This window comes from Macaca mulatta, chromosome 9 (genome assembly GCF_049350105.2).
Source record: "Macaca mulatta isolate MMU2019108-1 chromosome 9, T2T-MMU8v2.0, whole genome shotgun sequence".
Lineage (NCBI taxonomy): Eukaryota > Metazoa > Chordata > Mammalia > Primates > Cercopithecidae > Macaca > Macaca mulatta.
Genome location: NC_133414.1, coordinates 21,110,176 through 21,134,577, shown reverse-complemented (window position 1 = coordinate 21,134,577; position 24,402 = coordinate 21,110,176). Strand labels below are relative to the sequence as shown.

At 35.9% G+C, this 24,402-nt stretch overlaps 1 protein-coding gene and 1 long non-coding RNA gene across 6 annotated transcripts in view; one reads left to right on the top strand and one right to left on the bottom strand.

Annotated features, from left to right (window-relative positions):
* MALRD1 (MAM and LDL receptor class A domain containing 1) overlaps positions 1-24,402 on the bottom strand; it is a 732,448-nt gene that overhangs the window by 208,343 nt on the left and 499,703 nt on the right. The window lies entirely within an intron of this gene.
* LOC114669902 (uncharacterized) overlaps positions 1-24,402 on the top strand; it is a 55,490-nt gene that overhangs the window by 5,553 nt on the left and 25,535 nt on the right. The window lies entirely within an intron of this gene.

Here is a 24,402-nt window from a genome sequence, read left to right as displayed (position 1 = left end):
ATATATAATACTATCTATATATCTCTATATATTTATATTTGGCTTATAGTATACTTCAGCAATCAGTTATACAATGCTTTTTTTCACATGGGAAAATAAGACCCAGAGAAAAGAAAATACATGGATATTAATTTTCTTCTATTGCAATAGTACATTTTTCCAATGACCTCCCTCTTACTAAAAAATCTTACTGTGTCACTGTTTTCTTAGTGTCAAAATTTATCTACAGTTAACTTATCCTATAAAATATGGTCTGGTGCGATGGCTCATGCCTGTAATCCCAGCACTTTGGGAGGCCGAGGCAGGCAGATCTGTCAAGAGACAGAGACCATTCTAGCTAACACGGTGAAACCCCGTCTCTACTAAAAATACAAAAAGAAAACAAAAAAATAGCTGGGCATGGTGGCGGGCACCTGTAGTCCCAGCTACTCGGGAGGCTGAGGCAGGAGAATGGCGTGAATCCAGGAGGTGGAGCTTGCAGTGAGCTGAGATTGCACCACTGCACTCCAGCCTGGACGACAGAGCGAGACTCCATTTCAAAAGAAATAAAATAAAATAAAATAAAAATAAATAAATAAAAATATATCCAAAATTTATACTGTAAGGAAAGAATACCAGTCATCTTATTACATTTTATGATATTAAATTGACATTCCAGAAATACTACCAAGAATCACCAAATATTCCAGAGCCAGAAGTTAAGCATGTTGCTAGTGTCCCCAAGTACAAAAGAAATCTAAGATCAATTTCAGAAATCTAGCTGTTAATGCAAATTAAACAAAACAAAAATAAATCAAGATGACTATAAACTAAAGAAAAATTTAAAACTTGCCCAAAGTTTGGAAACCTGAATGTGAGACTTAAACCCTAAAGTCAAATTGGACATTTTGGAAAAGATGATTCTCGAGACATTTCTTAAGCCAAAAAAAAAAAAAAAAATACTTTTAATGTTGATCCTCTAATTAACAAAAGAAGCTAAGATTCAATCTGAAGGGAATTTGGATCTGTTGACTACTTCCAGTCTGACACGTAAGCACTCATCCCAAAGAATCTTCAGCCCCAGCATCTGGTGGATACTTGGTTTACAAGCTTATCCAATTACTTTTCCATTTCTTAAAAATTAAAAATAAAAAGATGTGAAATGTCTAATTCAATTTGCTGATAACAGAGTATACTATACAGAACCTAATTAAAGTGAACTCTGAGTTTTACAAAAATCTTGGTTTATATCACAGTAACTTAAAAATAAATGGCTTTATTATATTTATTTTGTAAATTTTTTTCTGGCAAAATTACTTTAGAAAGCAAAATTACATGAAAATGTAACTGCAACACTTTGTTTTTTTCCCCAAACCTCTGCACATATTTATTAATGTATCTATTTTTATTGGTTTTACAGTTTATTTTTCTCTCTGCATTCAGTCTTTTAAATCTTCAATCCTACATGCTCTTGTCAAATTCATTTTCCTTCCATTCTCTTCCTACTCTGCTTCTCAAAATCATACCATGACTTTTTCTCCCCCATGTCATGAGCATTAAACTCTCCAATACATGTCAACACATCTTACCCCATTATTTGACCCTACCACTAGTCCCAATTAATTCTGGTCAACTTCACTAACTCGCTATTTATTTCAATGAAATTTCGGCCAGTTTGTAGGTTATTTCATTAGCAACATGTATTTATAATACCTCCAGTGTATTAAATTGAATAATTACATGTTATGGCAAGTGATTCCATAGTCACTGTGGTCAATGAGGAAAACTAGGAGTATTATTTAAGAACTCATAATGTTGTTTATTCATTATGTCTAATGGGAAGCCCATTAACAACTAAAATTACAGCATATATTTTTGTACTTCAATGGAATTGATATTATTGTATTCTGAGGGTTTCTGTGTGATAACTCTCAACAAAATGTTTATTTTTAATAACTTTTAAATGTCGATAATTTTGAAAAACCACCATGCTAACTTCCTTGAAAAATAATTAATTCCAGTGTCATTTGTTTCTAATTTTACATTTATTAAACATACTCTACTAAAACAGCAACACATATCACAGTAATAATTATTTGAAATAGTTTTCTAAAAATTAATTGCTGGATGAATTTGGCTATTTCTATTTTAATATTTTTTCAATTTTAGTCAAACACAGACCCAGTAATATATTAACTGTCAACATTTTATAATGTAAAGTAATAATTTTAGCATAATCTTTGTCATAAAAATATAGATTCCAAGAATATATAAAAATATTAAATTATAGTACAGTTTATGTTATCATCAAGGTTATATTATATGTAAAGATATTATGTTCAAAGCTACTGCTTATAATGTAGAACATTAAAAACTTAAAGAGAACTTGCTAAATTTAAACATTATTGAGTTTCTGAATAACAAAAAAGGTTTTAATTTAAGTAGGGGATTTAACACTAGAAATAGGGAATTTAGTTATGAAGAATATAAAATTTTTTAAAAAACAGTACAAGCTGTTGAAATAATAAATGGATTTTTAAAAATGATGTAACAAAATATTTTTATACTTTGACATAATGGTTATTAACCAGAAAAATAACACAACCAAATGTCTTGACTTAAATTGTATTGAAAACATGAGATATATGAAAAATTCAATATATAAACATATCCATACATGCAGAAAATTATTATTATTATTATTATTATTATTATTATTATTATTTGAGATGGATTTTCTGTCACCCAGGCTGGAGTTCAATGGCACGATCTCGGCTCACTGCAAACTCCACCTCCCGGGTTCACGCCATTCTCCTGCCTCAGCCTCCCGAATAGCTGGGGCTACAGGCTCCTGCCACCACGCCTGGCTACTTTTTTTTTGTATTTTTAGTAGAGATGGGGTTTCACTGCATTAGCCAGGATGGTCTTGATCTGACCTCGTGATCCACCCGCTTTGGCCTCCCAAAGGGTTGGGATTACAGGCGTAAGCCACCGTGTCCAGCCCAGAAAATTATTTTTTAATATTTTCCTACTGATAGGAAATTTTAAATTGGAAATTTTCTGAGTGTTTTCCTTGTCCAACCATAGAGCCCAATTGTTTCTGTTTTTAGTTATTTAACAGCTTCTTGAGGGCTGCACCTTTAAATTCCCAGATTGTCAATAGCCATGTACAGTATATGGTATAAGGTGAACACGAGTACATATATAAATAAAATAGTCTTCTTAGGACTTTTAACATTCATTTCTAGTAGGAGAGTATCTAGAAATCATCATCTACAAGTCATAATTAGGTTGTATGCCTACTATAGTTTTTTCCATTTATGTATTATATAAATAAATATTTGCATATTAAAATTTGTTTTCTTCTAAGGACAAGTACAATATAATGTATCTACACTTAGATCTAACTGTTATAACATATTTATCAGAAAATAATGTTGTGGACCATAGCTTGAACATGTGTACCGGAGGCAACATGGGGAAGGAGGGCAGGAGAGCAGAACTTGATTTTTATTGTGTATAAGTTATTATAGTGTAACTATTAATTCTTTACAAAAGCAAACACTGAACAAAAGAAAAACAAAATAATTTTTTTCTTTTGAAATTAAAAAATGTTTCTACCATAATCAATTCATCAACTTATTTAAAAGACAAATCCATCTACTTATAAAAACCAGGATTATTCAGGTACTGCTGTGAGAGTTAGTAGTGTTCTTACCCTGTTTACAGATAAGGAGACAGAGACACACACACACAACATTCAAAACATCAACAAATCCAGGAGATCGCACTTTGAAAAAACTTAATATAGTAGGTAGTTGCTAGCTAGACTAATAAAGAAGAAAAGAGAGAAGATTCAAATAAACAATCAGAAATGATAAGGGTGATATTACCACTGACTCCACAGAAATACAAACAACCATCACAGAATATTATAAATACCTCTATGCATATGAACTAGGAAATCTAGAAGAAATTCATAAATTTGTAGACATATACACCCTGAAACTGATTCCCTGAACAGGCCAATAAGGAGTTCTGAAACTGAAGCAGTCATAAATAGCCTACCAACCAAAAAATCCTAGGATGAGATGAATTCACAGCTGAATTCTACCAGATGTACAAAGAATAGCTGGTACCATTCCTACAGAAACTATAGTTAAAAAATTGAAAAGCAGGGACTCCTCCCTAACTCATTCTACTAGGGCAGCATCATCCCGATACCAAAACCTGGCAGAGATACAGCAAAAAAAAAAGAAAACTTCAGGCCAATATCTTCAATGAATATAAACGCAAAAATCCTCAAAAAAAAAAAATACTGGCAAACTCATCTGGCAGCACATCAAAAAGCTTATTTACCACAATCGAGTAGCCTTCATCCCTAGGATGCAGGGTTCATTCAACATACAGAAATCAATAAATATGATTCATTGCATAAACAAAACGAAAGACAAAACCACATGAGTATCTCAATAGATGCAGAAAGGCTTTCATTGAAATTCAGCATCTGTTCATGTTTAAAACTCTCAATAAACTGTATATTGAAGGAATATACCTCAAAATAATAAGAGCCACATAGAACAAACCCACATCCAATATTATACTCAATGGGCAAAAGCTAGAAGCGTTCCTCCTTCAAGACAAGGAGGCACTCTCTCACCACTCCTATTCAACACAGTACTGAAAGTCCAGACCAGGGCAATCGGGAAAGATAAAGAAATAAAGGCTTCCATAAAGGAAGAGAGAAAGTTAAATTACCCTTGCTTGCAGGCGACATGATCCTATATCTAGAAAACCCCATTTTCTCAGCGCAAAAGCTTCTTAAGCTGATAAGCAACTTCAGTAGTCTCAAGATACAAAATCAACATACAAAAATCAGTAGCATTCCTATATACCAGCAACAGTCAAGCCGAGAGCTGAGCCAGGAATAAAATCCCATTCACAGTAGCAACAAATGAATAAAATATCTAGGAATACATTGAACCAGGGAGGTGAAAGATCTCTACAATGAAAATTACAAGACAGTGCTGAAAAATATCAGAGATGACACAAACAAATGGAAAAACATTTCATGCTCATGGATAGGAAGAAGCAATATTATTAAAATAGCCATACTGCCCAAAGCAATTTATAGATTTAATGCTAGTCCCATTAAACTACCATTGACACTCTTCACAGAACTAGAAAAGACTATTTTAAAATTTATATGGAACCAAAAAAGAGCCAGAATAGCCAAGACAATCCCAAACAAAAAGAACAAAGCAAAAAAGAGCCCAAATAGCCAAGGCAATCCTAAGCAAAAAGAACAGAGTAAACAGACAAGCTACAGAATGTGAGGAAACATTTGCATACTTTGCATCTTATAAAGGTCTAATATCCAGCATCTCTAAAGAACTTAAGTTTACAACAACAAAAACAACCTTATTAAAAATGGGTAAAGGACATGAACAGACACTTTTCAAAAGAAGACCTACATGCAGCCAACAATCATATGAAAAAAAAAAAAAGTTCAATCACTGATCTTTACAGAAACACAAATCAAAATCACAATGAGATATCATCTCACACTAGTCAGAATGGCTACCAGTAAAAAGGCAAAAAATAACAGATGCTGACAAGGTTGTAGAGAAAAAGGAACACTTATATTGTGGAAGACAGTGTGGTGATTCCTCAAAAATCTAGAAACAGAACTAGCATTTTACCCTGCAATCCTACTACGGGGTATATACCCCCCAAAATATAAATCCTTCTACTATAAAGACATACATATAGGTATGTATGTTCATTGCAGCACTATTAATGGTAGCAAAGACATGGAATCAACCTAAATCCCTATTAATGATAGACTGGATAAGGAAAATATGGTACATAGACACCATGGAATACTATGCGGCCATTAAAAAGAATGAGATCATGTCCTTTGCAGGGACATGGACGGAGCTGGAAGCCATTATCCTCAGGAAACTAATGCAGGAACAGAAAACCAAATACCGCATTTTCTCACACTTAAGTGGGAGCGAAATGATGAGTACATGTGGACACAGAGGGGAGCCCACACACACTGGGGCCTATTGGAGGGTGGAGGGTGGAAGGAGGTAGGGGGTCAGGAAAAATAATTAATGGGTACTAGTTATTTGGCTTAATACCTAGGTGATGAAATAATAATAATAAAAACCCATGGCACACATTTACCTATGTAACAAACCTGCACATGTACCCCTGAATTTAAAATTAAAAAGTTTAAAAAACTTAATTACTTTGTTGCACTAAAACTTCACCACAATTTCTGGGTTTGGATGTCACTGAATTATAAATAATCTAGGGCATGTTATAAAGAATGCACCATAGGCAAGTAGGGGAGTGGGTAATAATAAAAAACAAATCTTAGAACAATTAGAATTAGGATGAAATAACAATCTACAATTCAGCTGAGTCATTAAAGATTGAGGAAATAGATCACTCTTATCTTTTTCTTCACCTTTCTTATTTAAGACGAAGACCAAGAATCCCACAGTTTCCTTCCTAACACCTCAAAGCAAATTAAACGGGTTTATATATATGAAATACTTTTTCAAACTATAAAGGACTGTCCAAAATTGGTTGGTGATTATTTGTGATATAGGGAGGCATTTCTGTTAATCTCTACTATATTTCAAAAGCATAGAACTTTCCCCCAATGTTTAACCTACCTGTTAGCCAGAAAGCTGAGCAACATAATAGGAATTAGGACCCAGATTCCAATCCTGTCTTTTCCCAGATTAATTGAATGTTATAGGCCAAGTTACTTAATCTCTTTAAATTTCAGTTTTAATGGCTATTAAATGAAAGACACGTTAATAAGCACAGCTCAAAGATAATGCGAGTTCAGTTCCAGACTACTGCAATAAACTGAATATTGCAATAACATGAGTCATACAAATCTTTTGGTTTCTCAGCGCATATAAAAGTCATGTTTACACTACACTGTAGTTGGTTAAGTGTTCAACAGCAGTATGTCTACAAAAAGCCATGTATATACCTTAATTTAAAAATATATTATTGCTAAAATATGCTAATGACCATCTCAGCCTTCGGGTCATAACCTTCTTGCTGGTGAAGGGTCTTGCCTTGTTGGGCTACTCACTGATTAGGGTGGTGATTGCTGAAGGCTGGAGTGGCTGTGGCAATTTCTTAAAGTAAGACAATAAGTTTGCTGCATGATCGACTCTTCCTTGTTCAAAAGATTTCTCTGTAGCAAATGATGCTATTTGATTGTATTTTACCCACAGGAGAACTTCTTTCAAAATCGGAATCAATCCTCTCAAACCCTGCTGCTGCTTTATCGCGCACTTCGTCAGCACTTTCTGCTTCACTTTGTACTTTTATGTTAGGCAGGTGGCTCCTTTCCTTAAATCTCATGAACTAATCATCCTCTACTAGCTTCCAACTTTTCTTCCACAGCTTCCTCACTTCTCTCAGCCTTCATAAAACTGAAGAGAGTTGGGTCTTGCTCTGGATTAGGCTTTGGCTTAAGGGAATATTGCAGCTGGTTTGATCTTCTATCCAGACCACTTAAACGTTCTCCATATTAGCACTCAGGCTGTTTTGCTTTGTGATCATGTGCGTGTTCACTGGAGTAGCACTTTTAACTTCCTTCACGAACTTTTCCCTTGCATCCCCAACTTGACTAGCTATTTGGAGCAAGAGGTCTAGCTTTCAGCCTATCTCACCTTTCGATATGGTTTCCTCGCTAAGCTTAATCATTTCTAGCTTTTGATTTAACGTGAGAGAAGTGCTGTTCTTCCTTTCACTTGAACACTTAAAGACCATTGGCCTTTAAGTGTTGGCCTAATTTTGATGTGGTCTTGTCTCAGGAAATACGAAGGCCCGAAGAGAGGGAGAGAGACAAGGGATCCACAGGTCAATCTAACAGTCAGAAAAAACACAGTATTTATCAACTGTATTCACCATTTTATATTACAGTTCATAACACCCCAGAAAAAAATACAATAGTAGCATCAAAGATCACTGACCACAGATCACCATAAGAAATATAATGAGGCCAGGCATGGTGACAATTTTAGTAAGTCATAGAGCTGTTAGGGAGGATGATTCAGGCCAATCAAATCTTGCCAAAGATCTACTTTTACTTGGGTGGTAAGTTACAAGTGTGCAATTAATTTTCATTCATAGTATGTAAATAATTTAATAGACAATAAAAATGATGTCCACTTTAGAAAAAAAGACACAGCAATTAAAACTTATAAACACTGGGAATAAGGAAGAACAAAGAAAATCTAACCAACACATCTAAAGACTCAAGTAGGCCAGACGTGGTAGTTCACGCCTGTAATCGCAGCACTTTGGGAGGCAGAGGGGGCAGATCACCTGAGGTCAGGAGTTCGAGATCAGTCTGACCAACATGGTGAAACCCCATCTCCACTAAAAATACAAAATTAGCCAAGGGTGGTGGCGCATGCCTGTAATCCCAGCTAGCTGGGAGGCTGAGGCAGTAGAATTGCCTGAACTGGGAGGTGGAGGTTGCAGTGAGTTGAGATTGTGCCATTGCACTCCAGCCTGGGCAACAAGAGGGAAACTTTGTCACACACACACAAAAAAGTATAGTGATAAGAAGAAACCTTGAAATGTTGGGAGAATTTTCAAAATGTGACACAGAAACACAAAGCGAGCACAAGCTATTGGGAAAATAGAAGCCATACATAGACTTGCTGAATGCAATTTTGTTATAAACCTTCAATTTGTACTCTCTCTCTCTATATATATATATATATCTATGTATCTGTGAAGTTCAGTAAAATGGAGTACAATAAAATAAAGTGTGCTATAGCTCCCTGATAGATCTGTTACTAGGTTTAAATTTAAGTGAAGTATGTCAACTCAGTACCAACACTAAGCACATGTTATTACTATTGCTATTACATATCATATATATCTTATGGTGGAAAAAAAGGAGCTAATATACAAGGATAAGTCACGTCATGATAATGAGAGTGGTAACTGGGGAATTTCATTATGAGAAGTTGGCATTCTTTTGTGGGATTAAAACAGTAATAATTTCAGATGTAGTTTTAGGTTTTTCAGGTTTTTTTTTAAAGTATTACTAAGGTACTTGCAAATAAGAAGGACGCGAAGCAGAGAGCTTTAGAAATTTCTGAGTTTCTAATCCTTAGTGACTTTCTAAGCTGGGTGTTGGACACAGGTTTCCTGTGTTCCAGTCGGGTAGTCTTTCTTGCACCTCACTTGGTTTGTAATAAACATCACTGAATGTCTCACAGGAGGAAGAACTGAAAAAAAACTTATAGCTACTATGGATGTGGAAATTGAAATGGCTGATTTGTATTTAGCTCTTCAACTTTAACATCACATTATGTGAAAGAGACCAAGTAACTAGAAATAGGAGTAATCAGAAATAAAGCACCAAGAAAATACCTCTTCCTAGCAAAATGACCCATTTAATGTTAGTTAGCCTGACACTTACAGGCTTTTCTCTCAATGAACAATATCACTACACAGACAACCTTCAGAATGCCTTCAAAACACCTTCCCTCAAATTGAAGGAAAATTTATACTGCAAGGCAGCAAATGGAGAAAAAATGAATTTCTGAGCTGAATTACTGTTCTTTTAGTAGGTTCTTCAAAAGTTGTAAATATTTAGAAAAATCATTTCTGTCTGATGGCTAACTGAAACACACACTTACCTATACTCTCCAAAAATGTTCCACTGGAAAGACAGGAAAAACACTGACATAAATCCACAGAAGCACAGGAAAATCAGGATCACAGGTACCAGCTTACAAAAATAGTTAGGACTTTCTGGAAGTTTTAAATCAAATGGAAACTGTTTGATGAAAATACATAAACAGAACTGAGGCATTTGGAAACACCTACAAGTAAAAGGAAAGATCAGTACCAATGACAAAAATGTGAACTGTTCCAGCCAAATTCTGGAATAACTCAAAGAGACGAAGACTAAAGAGAAAGAGCCGTGTATACGTCACCATCTGGTAATTAATCCAAGGACTCCAGAAAAGCCAGGCTGATTCCTTGGGTTAGGAGTTGCTGATTCTAGCATTCGTACCCAGAACAGACAAGATGGGTAAATATTGCTGAAACGGAGCTCCGACATAGGAGTTTCCAAGAGTTTGTACTGAGACCAGAGAAATGATGCAATGTCCCTTATGACTGCCATAAAAATACGTGTACCTCCTTCAACACATAAACAAGCTAACAATACATCATAAACATAAACACACTAGAAAACAGCTAGTCCTTTACATCAGAGCATTATGAAACCAGAGATCCTGAATCAGAATGCATATTCACTGTTAGGGAAAGGAAATTTCTTACTTGGTGGGAGAAGATAAAACACATACAGTAATAATATTCAGTGTAGACTCATCTACCTATAGAAATAGAACACTAATACTAAGTAACCAGACAGTTGTGAAAAACTGTAAAACAGAAACTCTACACTAAACAGAATACTGAACACCATGGGGAAGACAGTTAATAGAACCAATGGGAAAATGAAGAAAGAAATAAAATTAACTTCCTTGAGAGATCTGGGTGTCAGTCATATCTAACAGGCAAACATGAAAGGGGGGAAGCATTCAGAGTTCTTGGAAATTAACAGTATGATTGTAAAAATAAAACCCTCAGAGAGAGACTGAACAGCAGAACTGACCCAGATTAAATACCAAAAAGTGAATTGGAAAACTGAAAGATGTTATTGTCCAAGACCACAGTGCCAGAGGACTAAAAGCTGAAAACGTTGTGAATTTATGTGAGGGGTTGGTGGGGAAAGGTCCAGAAGTTTGCAGATCTGTCTAATAGTTTTCCTTGAAGGAGATAACCAAGTAAATTACAGAGGAAAATCTCCCTAAGGTGACAAATGATGAGGGCTCATTAAATTTCCAGGAAAATTTATGGATTCCAGGGAATAAAAAGAACATTTTATTCACTTATGAGGAAAAGTAGGTAGTGTAAAAATCCTGAAGGAGAAATAATCAGACAGACATCAGTCTTCTAAAAGGTAGGCAGGTACTGGATATTAGCATGCAGTGCAGCCACATCTTCAATTACATAAGGAAAAATAATTTTCAACTAGAATTCTATACCCAACCAATCTTTCCAATATAGACACATGATTGTTTTTCTCAATCAGGAACTCAAAAGGTTAGCATTTTGCACTTATCTGAAATGCATATGAGGAAAATATACTGTTACAGGATGAATGTGTTCCCCTAAAGTTTGTATGTTGCAACCCTAAACCACAGAACCTCAGAGCGTGACTGTATTTTGAGACAGGGCCTCGTTAAGTTATAATGAGGCTGTTAGGATAGGCCCTAATCCAATGTGAATGATGCCCTTATAAAAAAAAATTAAGACATAAGAAGAAACATGAGGGATAGATATGCCTACACAGAGGGAAGACCTTGCTGAGGACAGTGGAAAGGTGACCAGTGACCAGTCAAGGAAGAAGCCTCAGAAAAACCCATACCTGCTGACACCTTGATCTTGGACCTCCAGCCTCCATGACTATAAGGAAATATATTTCTATTGTTGAAGCCATCCAGTCTATGGTATCTTGTTATGGTAACTCTAGCAAGCTAATACGCATATCAAACAAAAAGAATCCAATATAGTAGATTGCATAGGCATTAATAAAGAGTGGTAAGCAAAGATAACTTGCCCACTGCTTGATATTATCATCCAGTAAAATGCATAGTTTTACTTGATGATAATACCCTGTGAATTGAAAAACTGAAGAGAGATCTTGGTGATTTTTATGAATATGATTGCCAAGAATGTAGGGAAATTTTTTACACTTTAGTTCCAGACAATTTTAATAAATCATAGAACTTTTAGGGAGGATGATTCAGGCCAATCAAATCTTGCCAAAGATCTACTTTTAGTGGGTGGTAGGTAGGTTATTAATTTTCATTCATAATAAATACTTTAATAGACAATAAAAATTGTGTCCACTTTAGAAAAAAAAAGGCACAGCAAGTAAAACTAACAACACTGGGAATAAGGAAGAACAAAAGAAATCTAACCAATCCATCTAAAGACTCAAGTAGGCCTGGTGTGGTGACTCACGTCTGTAATCCCAGCACTTTGGGAGGCCTAGGTGGGTGAATCACTTGAGGTCAGGAGTTCGAGACCAGCCTGGCCAACATGGTGAAACCCCGTCTCTACTAAAAATACAAAAAGTAGCCAGGTGTGGTGGCAGGCACCTGTAGTCCCAGCTACGTGGGAGGCTGATGCAGGAGAATCATCTGAGCCCAGGAGGCAGAGGTCGCAGTGAGCCAAGATCACACCATTGCACTCCAGCCTGGGTGACAAGAGACTCCATCTTAAAAAAAAAAACAAAACACCCAAAATAAAGCAAAAAGACACAAGTGGGGGTGGGGGGGGGGGGTAGAAAACACACAACCAAAAGATTTATATGACAATGAAACCGTAACCACAACATATAAAAAGACTGAATTGATACATTTAAAAAACCAGAAGCTCAGATTGTGTGGAAAAAAAAACAATCCAGCCATATACTGTTTATAAAAGGCATAACTAAAAACAAGAAGCATGGAATAATTAAAAGACAAGAAGCATGGAATAATTAAAATAAAGATAAGATATATATTGATTTAAAAAGAAGAAGGTGAGGTGAAATTAATGTGAACAAGAGAGTTTATTTGGACCAGGCTTGAGGATGGAAACCCAGGAGCATAGATTCCAGTTGCCCTGAATATACACTTCATTTAGCAGCAGTTACAAGTGGATTTGTAAAGGCAAAAATAGGGATATGGAGCGAGTTGACACAAAGTTGTCTGCCAAGAATTCTCCATTGGTTTGCAAAAATAACACTGATTAGTGATTGGCTATGCATTGTGAAGCTACAGGGTGTGGGTTACAGTGTCTGGTGTGGCATTATTAGGTTGATTTATAGATGCGTGGGGCAATCACAAGCAGTTTGAAGAGATAAATACATAACTCAAAAAGGGGAGTAAGTCTAGTATGGTGGCTCAGGCTTGTAATCTCAGCACTTTGGGATTCTGAGGCAGGAGGATAGCTTGAGTCTAGGAGTTGGAGACCAGCCTAGGCAACATAATGAGACCCCATCTCCCTCTCTCTCTCTCTCAAAAAAACAAAACAAACAAACAAAAAAAAACAATTCAGCTGGGCATGATTTTTACATCTGTAGTCCCAGCTACTTGAAAGGCTGAGGCCAGAGAATTGCTTGAGCCTTGAGCCTAGGAAGCCAAGGCTGCAGTGAGCTATGATTGCACCACTGTACTCCAGCCTGACAGTACAAGATCCTGTCTCAAAAAAAAAAAAAAAAAAAAAAAAAGGAAAAAGAAAAACCCAGGGGAGTAGGGTGTGATTGCTATCTCAGTTTAATGTCTCCCTGGATGTAATAATTAATAGGACTCTTGCATTGCTCAGATAAAAGTTCTTTTATTTTCTTATATGAATCCGACAAAAAATGAAGACAGTAGAACATGCATTTTACTAACAAATAATACAGGATTTCCAGAGAAAGAATAAAGAGGGCCATTTACTGTTGATAAAAGTTGTAATTCCCCAAACAGACATAACTGTCTGAATCTTTAGGCATTCAACATCATAACTTCGACACAAAAAATTCTAAGACAGATAAAACAAAAAGACAAATAGACACTTTTATAATTGTATTGGAGGCTTCTAAAATACCTTTTTCCTACACTGACAAATTAAGCCAATAACAGTAAGGATAGAGAGGATTATGGTTTGTCTCTGTATTTCTAATATCTATTTATCTACCTATCTTTGTATCCAGCTGAGAAGCTATCATTCTTTCACACATTTAAAGAAAATTTACATCTGTGTATATAAATTTACCATATGATAGTGGAGGCAGGTCCAATCCACAGGAGAGGACAAAGAATTACATCAATGATATTGGAACAACTATACTGCAATTTGGAAAAAAGCCATCAGAAGATTCTAACCTCTCACCACTCATAAACAAAAATGAATTATAACTAGATTAAGTAGTTAAAACTAGAAATCAGAATTATATAATTATTAAAATCATAAATTATATAATTATTAAAACAAATGAAAGTAGTTTGTTATTTTATGACAGGAAATGGTTTCCTAAACAAGGCATTAAACTCAGACTCTGTAAGTAAAATAAAGGTGGGTAGCTTTCGTGAAATAAAAATGTAAAAGAAAAGTTACTTGAGCTTCACATATATTAAATGGTCTTTATAAAGAAATAATATTCAGCTCCAGACCCAGACTTCCAAGTGAAGCTGATTTAGGTTCTTTCTCAAGATGACTTTGCACCTAGTCTATCTGTAGTCAGGGGTAAGAAAGACCTTCTTTTGCAAATTCCCATGCCTCTGTCTTAAAACTGTGACTTGATTTTGATTTTTAGTTGCATAACTCTTCAAGTTGAGTTCACTTTTATTTTTCTACTTTTATTATATTGTGAAAGGAAAGTCTACTTTGAAGGTCAAATTAGATTAGCTCTTTCTCTTGAGTGTCGACCTTTGCATTTTGTGTGGTGCTTTCCCATCCTGCCTAATTTATATTTCAATAGCAAACTTAATAGCAGTGTTTTTTTTTTTTTGCCATCCTATGGTTTATATTTTCTATTATTAACAATGGAAGACACATAGTACATTTTAGCAAGGTTTACTCTGGCACAGCTGTCAGAGTATCTCTTTGCTATCAAGACCTATTCAACCATCTTTGCTAAGGTGTTAATATGAGCTGGTGATTCTTACTATGTGATAGATCATGTTTGTATGCTTGACACACTTTTAAGTGTACACTGCTGCAGGATCCTAAGTGTCTCTGGCACACCAGACCAAACCTTGCCTTTTTCTGCTATTCAATAAAACGTATTAGATTAAAATAGAAAACATTGATATTATAGAGGGAGAAACTTGAATCTATTCTTTACAAAGAGAAAAAGAAATCATTAAAAAATATCTTGCTTCATTTTAACTATTGCTATAACACATTACTCATGTCATATTGTACAAATGATTTCAATGTGCCAGGATGAGTGATACATTAAGAGCTACTGCCCTAGAACATTACTTTTCATGTTTCTGCTGAAAATAGTAAGGCATGCTCAGATTTAAGGTATAATCTAGGTTTTCTGCAAGTCTATTTATAAATTTGTTAAGTATGCTTAAAAACTTCTACACACATCTCCCTACCTTTTAGGCATGTGGATAATTGCATATGTCTCTTAAATACTATCTAATATGATTCTCCAAAGCTACCATTGATAAGCAATTTAACACCACTTGTAAAAACACTGGCCATGAAGTTCAGCATAAAAAGAATGAAAGAGAACTGGTTAGTCTAGAAAATTAGTTAAAATGTACTTTGAAAATGAATAAAATTAGAGACAGCATACTGATAATGCCACTCAATAACTTTCATAAGAATGCATTTTTACAGTGTCAATAATAAAAGAAACACAACAAAAAGTCCTGATGTTTATATTGCCTTAAGCATATGTTATACAAACTAGCACCCACTTAATTCCTTTCATTTTTTAATCCTGAATATATTTTTATTTTTAAAGAGACAAGGTCTTGCCATGTTGCCCAGGCTGGTCTCAAATTCCTGGCATCAAGCAATCCTCCTGCTTCAGCCTCCCAAAGTGCTGGGAATACAGGCATGAGCCACTGTGCCCGGCCTTCCAATTTTAATTTCTGAAAATATATGTTTTTCGTAAATATAAGTGAATATTCAACTTCACATATTTTTTGCTATTGAAACTTCAAGTTCTTTTTTCTACTTCTCTTTTCACTCGACATATGCCTGGAGAAATTTCTGCGGCACAAGTGATAACTGGGAGATGGGCTGGTCCTAATTTGTATGGTCACATCTCATGAGAATAACCAGAGCCTTTTCAGCAGCTAAGTAACAAGGGTTATCATTTTCTAAATTATTACTTCACTGCAATAAATGACAACCTAGTACCTGATTAAGGGAACGTAAGTATCAATGCATTTCCTCTATTATTAGAAACTCACTATGTGCCATATTTCATTGGTTCATTATTCATATTTTTTGCTGTGTTATCCATTAGGGGTTGTGAGAATCGTTGTTGAATGATATATCAAAAGCCTTACTAACTCAAAGACCTTTCACTGTGGGTGCCACGTGTCTCTGCACCACACCCCAGAGGGCCCACAGTCATTCTGCATTCAAGAGAGGCTGAGTAGGGGTAAGACTCTTTTTCTTCTCTGCTAAACTTCCTATTAGGATGATGAGATGTCTGCTATCATCACAGGGAATAGAATTTCCTCTTGCACTAGCCTAAAGAATGGGTTCCAGAAACGTCTGCCAATTCTAACAGGACAACTGTAGATCTAATGACAAATTCTAGATGATTACAAAATCGACCAGAAGGGCCCTCAGTGAGTTTGACAAAGAAGATACAGTCTTGGTGGCCCTTGACCTTGAGCAGCTCATTCAAAAGTTAACCATCTCAAGCAGCAGAACACACTGGGCGTGTGGCTCACACCTATCATCCGAGCACTACGGGAGGCCAAGGTGGGAAAATCACTTGGGCTCAAGAGTTCAAGACCAGCCTGGTCAACATGGCAAAACCCCATCACTGCACACACACAAAAAAACAAAACAAAACAAAACAAAAAACAAATTAGCTGGATGTGGTGGCGCATGCTGGTAGTCCCAGCTACTGGGAAGGCTTACGTGGGAGGATAACTCGAGCCCAGGAGGTCGAGACTGCAGTGAGTGAAGACTGCACCACTACACTCTAGCCTGGGTGACAGTGAAACCCCGTCTCAAAAATATAAAAAATTAAAAAACAAAGCAACAGAACAAAAGGATTGCATGGCATGTCTTATAGGCAACTATTGGTAAAACAAATACTTACAGCATCCCCCATACTAAACTCACACACACTAAGCATTTGGGGACACATCTAACTAAGCTACCATGATGCCATTTTGTAAAATTTATAATTCCAACCAAATGTATACTGAAAAGTATAATACGCAGAACACGAAATATGTAAAATACCTTTTAAAGAATTAAATTTTATAACTACTGGTAGAAAATATAAGACAGTTTTGAATAATGAAAATGCAAACCCTAAATATATCATAAAATAGCCCTCTAATTCTGAAAGGCAGAAAAGCGCAGTAGTTATAAGCATAGAGTAGAGATAGGCCATGTGGGAAAACCTGCCCAGCTCTATGACCTTGGACAAATTCCTGAAGCTTTGTCTATCTCATTTGCCTTCTCTGTTAAAATATCGACAATGTCAGTACTTGCCTCATTGGAGGGTGTGAGAATCAGATTGATTAATTTATGATAAAGGACTTTGGTGTATGGCATATTGTAACCATCTGATATTATTAAGTCTGACTGATATTATTCTGTTTTTTTTCTCTGCTTTTACTATCTTCCTAAATATTACATTGAAATAAAACAAAACAAAACTCAATAGCACCAGCTCACAACAATAATGGTTTTCTGAACTGGAACATTTACATGCTAAATGTCTTATCCTATGGGTTTTACTGAAACTCATTGGGGCCTAAGAACACCTGAAATCTAAGATAGAGACTATTTTCAACACCATAGGCTACTTGTTCTGAAATACGAACAATTGGTTTCTGGAATCCCATTCATATATATACATGTATATGTATATGAATATATATATATATGTGTATATATATACTTATCTGTTATCATGGAAGTTTTAGAAAGTAGCTTTTTTTTCCCATGAGCAATTAGAAATTTATATAAATTACAAAAAATTACGAAATATAAATTGTGAGTTACCTATTCATTTTCCTTTTATTTCTTTAAAAATAAGTCTGGAGTAATAAAATATATTAGTTATTTTTAGAGAAATCATCTTGTCCAGTGCCAAATTAACTGCTTTTTATAGACCAATTCAATTGAGATAGCATTAAACATCAAAACAAGACAGAAGGTAGGAAGCTGAATAACTGTAATTAAATAATATAATGGGAAATTAATTTGGTTTCATTCAGGGCTCTTTTGGCAAGGTGGATCAAAAAGTGACCACATCATTTTAAAGAGTGCTTTTAATTTGACATGTAAGTAGGTAATTGAAAGACAGAAAGAAACTGATCTTTGGAAGTTCTTCTGGTTTGTCATTACTAGAAAATAAAGCAATTATTAAGTAAGTACAAATTAGCATTGTTCCCTAATTCCTTCAGCCTTTAATTGAAGGATATTGATGCCTATGTGAACATTTTATTATTCTGATTATCAGTCATTTACGATGAAAAGATATTGAAGTCTTCCTAATTTCTATAAAATATTTTCTTTATGCAGCCCTCTACTTTGAAGGCTGAGATAAATCAGCATAGTTTGGCTTTTTATCCTAAAACATAATAGGAAAATCATAACTGAATTTCACCCTGATCTCATCAACTATACAAGTAGTTGATCGCTTTCGCTTTACATCATTCACTTCATTAATATGCTAATAAAATTTAGATATGCTTTATTTAGAAAATTATCTTAAATGTCAGTGAAGATCTAAGTCCTCTGCATTATTTATAGACATTGGTTTTCAGTTTATCTTTATATTGCATTTTAAATCAAGCCACATCTTTGTGGCCCTGGACTTCTGAAATTATCTTCACTTTTCTCCCGTGCAATGGACTGAATATTACTCCCCAAGATTCATATGTTGAAATCCTAACCCCGAAGGTGATGGTATTAGAAGGTAGGGCCTATAGGAGGGACAAGATCATGAAGGGGGAGACCTCATGAATGGGATTAGTGCCATTATAAAGAGACTGAAGTCAAGTAAGAGAAATGACAAACAACAACACAGGTAGCTATGAAACTTTCCATTTGTGATATAGTTCTCTGGAAAAAAAAATCAGTTTCCCTTGATAAGTAATTACTCATCTTCTGCTGAGAGAGGTATTTTATATCAACTGATAAGGAAGCCCCTCTGAGAAAGATGATGTTTGAATACAAGAAGCCAGCCTTGTGAATATCTAGAGAAAGAGGAGGGAGGAGAAAAAGGAGAGAGAGAAGAGAGCTCTCCTGCCTTTTCCATCATGTGAAGTCACAGAAAAGGTCTGGTGAGATATTAAACTTGCCATTCCCTTGATCTTGGACTTCCCAGCCTCCAGAACTAGAAGAAATAAATTTATGTTGTTTATAAGTCACCCAGTCAATGGTATTTGATAATAGCGACCTGAAAGAAGACATCAAGTTTCACTTTCACTTCGGCCTCCTCCTACCCACCAGATTCCAGCCCTTTTCCATACAGCGGCCCAACAGCCCTTTTACATTTTTTTAATTAGATTACTCTTCATGTTAATACTTTCTGACGGTTTCCCATGGTTTTTAGAATAAAATTGAATCTTCTTATCATGTACAAGGTCATAAATGACCTGGTCTCTTCCTACATCTTCAATCTTATTTATCTCTCTGGTCTATGTTGTTCCCGCTATGCCAGCCGTAGAAATTTCTACATGGGAGCTTTTTCACTAGCTTGTAACCTCTGCTTAGAGCAGTCTTTCTCCAGATATTCACAAAGCTGGCTCTTTCTTGTTTTTTCAACTCTAAATCCAAATATCATCTTTCTGAGAGGGGCTTCCTTACCATTCAAAATAAAATGCCTCTCTCAGCAGGCGATGAGTAATAATCACGGGAAACTTATTATTTGCTCCAGAGTTCTGTATGGCAAATAGAAGGTCTCATAGTTACCTGTTTTGTTTGTTTACATGTTTTCTGTTATCACTTACTAGAACCTTATTCAGAAATAAGTTCATGTTATGATGACAAATTGAAGCTGTCACTCAATTTTTAAATTATTATTTTGTAAGGTCATAGCATCAAAAGATTTGTGTTTTCTTTACAGTGCACACTTATATCAGACAAAATCAAGTTTAGAGTAGCTAAACTACTCTAACATATTTCAAATAAAGGAAGTTTAATATAGAGATATAGGGGACTGATTACAAAGGTTATGGAGCAGATGAGAAGTCAGCAAGGAAATTATGATGCAACCTACCATATGTAGAATGTTTCCATCCCTAAAACGAGAGGGACAAAGGAAGAAAGTTTCCAAAGTCAAGCTGCTGGAAGAATAGAAAACTTTTCGGGCATGTTCTATGGCAGCTGGAACTAAGGAAGCATGGCCTAATTGGGGGAAGCTGAGTCACAGATAAGGCACAGTTAGAGATTCAATCCAAAATAGGGAGAGAGAGGAGGAAGGCTTGTTTTCTCTTCCTGTCCTCAGGTCTTTGGTGGGTACCTTCCATTGACCAAACCTACCTAGGAAGGCAGAAGGCAAAGGAGCCAGGGAAGTGTAGTTCTCTGGAATACAGAGCAGATCCTGGAAGGGCAGGGAATGCATAACCTTTAGTGAGATTTCAGAAAATTTATGCTGACAAGGAGACATACTCCCACAATCTACAATTCAGAATCTCTTTTGAGAAAGCCTTCCTATTTTTATTGCCTCATAAACCCTTGCCTCTGAAAATTCATCTTAGGTATTTTCTTTGCCATATCCCTTCTGAAGGGTTTCTATAATCAACGTAAGAAATAGTTTCAGACGATTGTAAGCTACCATGTACTCTGGAACCACATTTGCTATTATTAACCCAAGAGGTCATGTGTTTATGGCACATTCTGGGGCAGTGTCTCTCAACCCTTCCAAGTATGAGGACCCTTTAGAAATATGTAATTTTTATTAGAAAGCTAATACAAGTTTCAGGTAGAAAAATCATAAAATACATAAGACTGCAAAATAATAAACTTTTTCATCTCAAAAAGTACAAAAAATTCTTTTAACCATTGTAGTGTGTGTTTCTCCGTTTATTCCTTTTCCCTCTCATATATATACATACATATATTTATATAGGTAAATGTCTATAGCCATATACACATTTTCACACAAAATTTGATGTTTTTAAATTGCATACTAGTATACATATTCCTTAACAATCTGCTTAGATCATTAAAGAATAATAAACATTTCTTTTTATCACTAATTATTCATTCACAGAATTGTTCTACAGTGTTTCCATATGACTGAATGTATTATATTTTAGTAATTCCTACTATTTGATGCTCAAGTGGTTTCCAATATTTACTAGGGTGAACATTGAGATTTAAAAAAAAAAAAAAAAACTTTGGTCGGGTGCAGTGGCTCACGCCTGTAATCCCAGCACTTTGGGAGGCCAAGGCGGGTGGATCACTAGGTCAGAAGATTGAGACCAGCCTGACCAACATGGTGAAATGCCATCTCTACTAAAAATACAAAAGTTAGCTGGGCGTGGTGGCACTTGCCTGTAATCCCAGCTGCTCAGGAGTCTGAGGCAGGAGAATTGCTTGAACCAGGGAGGCAGAGGTTGCAGCGAGCTGAGATCGCGCCACTGCACTCCAGTCTGGTGACAAAGCAAGACTCCATCTCAAACAACAACAATAACAACAACAAAAACTTTATAAATAAAATAGCATATATATCTATATTTCATTACAATAAATTTCTAGATGTAAAATGTTTTAGTAAATATAAAAATTATAATTTTTTAATTGTCAAAATAGTCTTCATAATTGCAAATTGATAGTCCAACTAGCAATAAATATCTATTTCTTTACATCCACACCAACAGTAGATATGATCATTTATTTTATTCTTTTAAGATTTTTTTATGGTGTCAACATTATTAGAGAAGGGGAATAAAGGACTTCTTTTTTACTTACAAAAAGAAGTTTTTTTCCCACTGCAAGTCCAGATTATATTAATTGGAATTTTAGTGTCAATTATTTGTGAAAATAGAGCCACAAACATGGGTCCACATCCTATTTATAAGGAGTGGTCCTGCAGCACTATAATACCCAAATTTGAGATTGTAAGAAAGCACCAAGTTGCAGGTAAAAGAAAAGCATGCTAATGGAAAGCTTCAATCCTAAGAGCAGGGAGAATGGTTTCCACTTCATTGGTTCCTCCACATGTAAAATTACTGCATGCTTAGGAAGGTTTTCAGTGTGTGAATAACTCAAGATTTTCCACAGCAATAGTTGAGAAAATAAGATTTGCCCAGCTGCTATGATCCATCAGTGATATAAGAACACATTAGGAAAACAGTTTTTGCTGAGTTTCTGTAATGGTTAGGGCTTTTTCAGCAGCAAATAACAAAAGGAGAATTCTACCGGAGCAGAAAAAGTGGGATTGAGAGTTTAAATAGAGCAGGTATGTTTCTGTTTCTTCCCCTTTTTTTTAGCTCTGTGTCCCCCTGTGTGTTAGCTTTTTTGTCAAACAATCTGTCTCCCTTTGTGGGGAAAGATGGCCTCCAACAGCCCCACACCTAGTCTATGTTCCTACAACTTGTAATCCAAAAGAAAGAGAAATACCTCTCTTCCTCTGCATCAAATGCTTAAAGTAGCTTATTATTGGCCCTACTGAGATCACTCATGGACGTGGTAAAAGAAAGTCACTGTGGCAGTCAACCCCACTGACGTAGTTTAGATATTTGACCCCGTCCACATCTCATGTTGAACTGTAATCCCCAATGCTGGAGGTGGGGACTGGTGGGAACTGTTTGGGTCATGGGGGCAAATCTGTCATGGCTGGATGCTGTCTTCATGACAGTGAGTGACTTATCATGATACCCGATCATTTAAAAACGTTGGCACCTCCCCCTCTTGCCTCTGCTTTCACTATTGCGACAGCTCCCACTTTGCATTCCACCATACTTAAATGCTTCTTGAGGCCTCATCAGAAGCTGAGCAGATGCCTGGTGCCATGCTTCCTGTACAGCCTGCAGAACTGTGAGCCAATTAAACCTATTTCCTTTATAAATTACCAGTCTCAGGTATTTCTTTATAGCAATGCAAGAATGACCTAATATACCCACTGAGACCATTGCTACAGAAAAATCAGTTTCATGCTGGTTATCAATTTCCTGCCACTATTCTTTCTACCAGACCTCTCTGAAAACTGGTCAGAGTAGAAAAGCATCTACTTAACTGCTGCCTTCTGGTGAGAAAAACCAGTAGGCACCAAAGCCAAGTATCAGAAATCAAGACATGAGGCCAACATTTCTATTTCAAAGGTTATTTACAGAAACATGGCTAAACACAGAGGGCCAATTAACTGGGTAACTAAGGAACTGAAGGTCCAGCTGGTGAGTAGCTAAAGAACACACAAATGATCTTTTTGAATTGAGGAAGCAACAATTTCTTAGAAAGTGACGGAAATCTGCCTATATTATACGGAAGGGTCTAGTGGCCTTTCCATTGATACTTGCTTTGGTGAGGAACTGTAGACTAGTGTCCTGTTCAGTTGTAGCAATCTGTGTTTCATAATGTCAGTAGAAATAAGGTGTTTTGGAGTTTCTTGAAGCTCAATGGTTATAAATTACAATGGATAAAATTTAGCATAAGCAATAGGCTAATCTACTGAATATTCATCGATTAGATGTAAAAACTATGAAAAATAAAATTTTTACATACTCTGCATTTACTCATGTGCTCCCAGACTGTTAGAAATGAACCTCTTTCTCTGTTGTTTTACTGGCTTCCTTTGAAAAAACAGACATCCTCATAGAGTCAGGATAAATTCTCAACTTTCTTTGCACGTTTAGATTTTTACTTAAGAGTTTCAATTTCTGTCGATGTCTAGAATTGATAAGGCCATTTTACTTTCTCTCATTTTCACATGTTTCTCTTCTGACTTCTCTGGTTGACCACAGAGAATCTGAGAAACGAAACTGGGCAACAGATATCATATTTTTGAGGTGGGGGCATGGCAGCTCACACCTGTAATCCCGGCACTCTGGGATGATGAGGTGGGTGGATCATGAGGTCAGGAGTTTGAGACCAGCCTGGCCAACACGGTGAAACCCCATCTCTACTAAAAATACAAAAAATTAGCTGGGCAGGGTGATGCATGCCTGTAATCCCAGCTACTTAGGAGGCTGAGGCAAGAGAACCACTTGAACCTGGGAGGCGGAGGTTCCAGTGAACTGAGGTCACACCATTGCACTTAAGCCGGGGCGACAGAGGAAGACTCTGTTCCTCCCTGCCCCCCACCAAAAAAAGGTACCAGATTTTTGAAATCAGAATTTTGACTGTGAAATCTTGAAAAAGTTACTAAGGCTCTTTGAATCTCAGTTTCTTTGTTGTAAAATTGGGAAAAATATACTTTCCTCATCAGGTGAAGGTGAGAATTAAAATTGATACCATAGAATGTTTCTAATACATGTAAATATAAGGCAGAACTTAATAAGAACTGTTATTTACAGAGGACCATTTAACATAAGGACAAAAATCCCAATTGCATTTATTTAAAAAACAGGATTGGATAAACTGTAAGTTAATAATACTAGGTGTGGTGTGTTGATATGTAATCATTTAATTAGAAACCAGGATCTT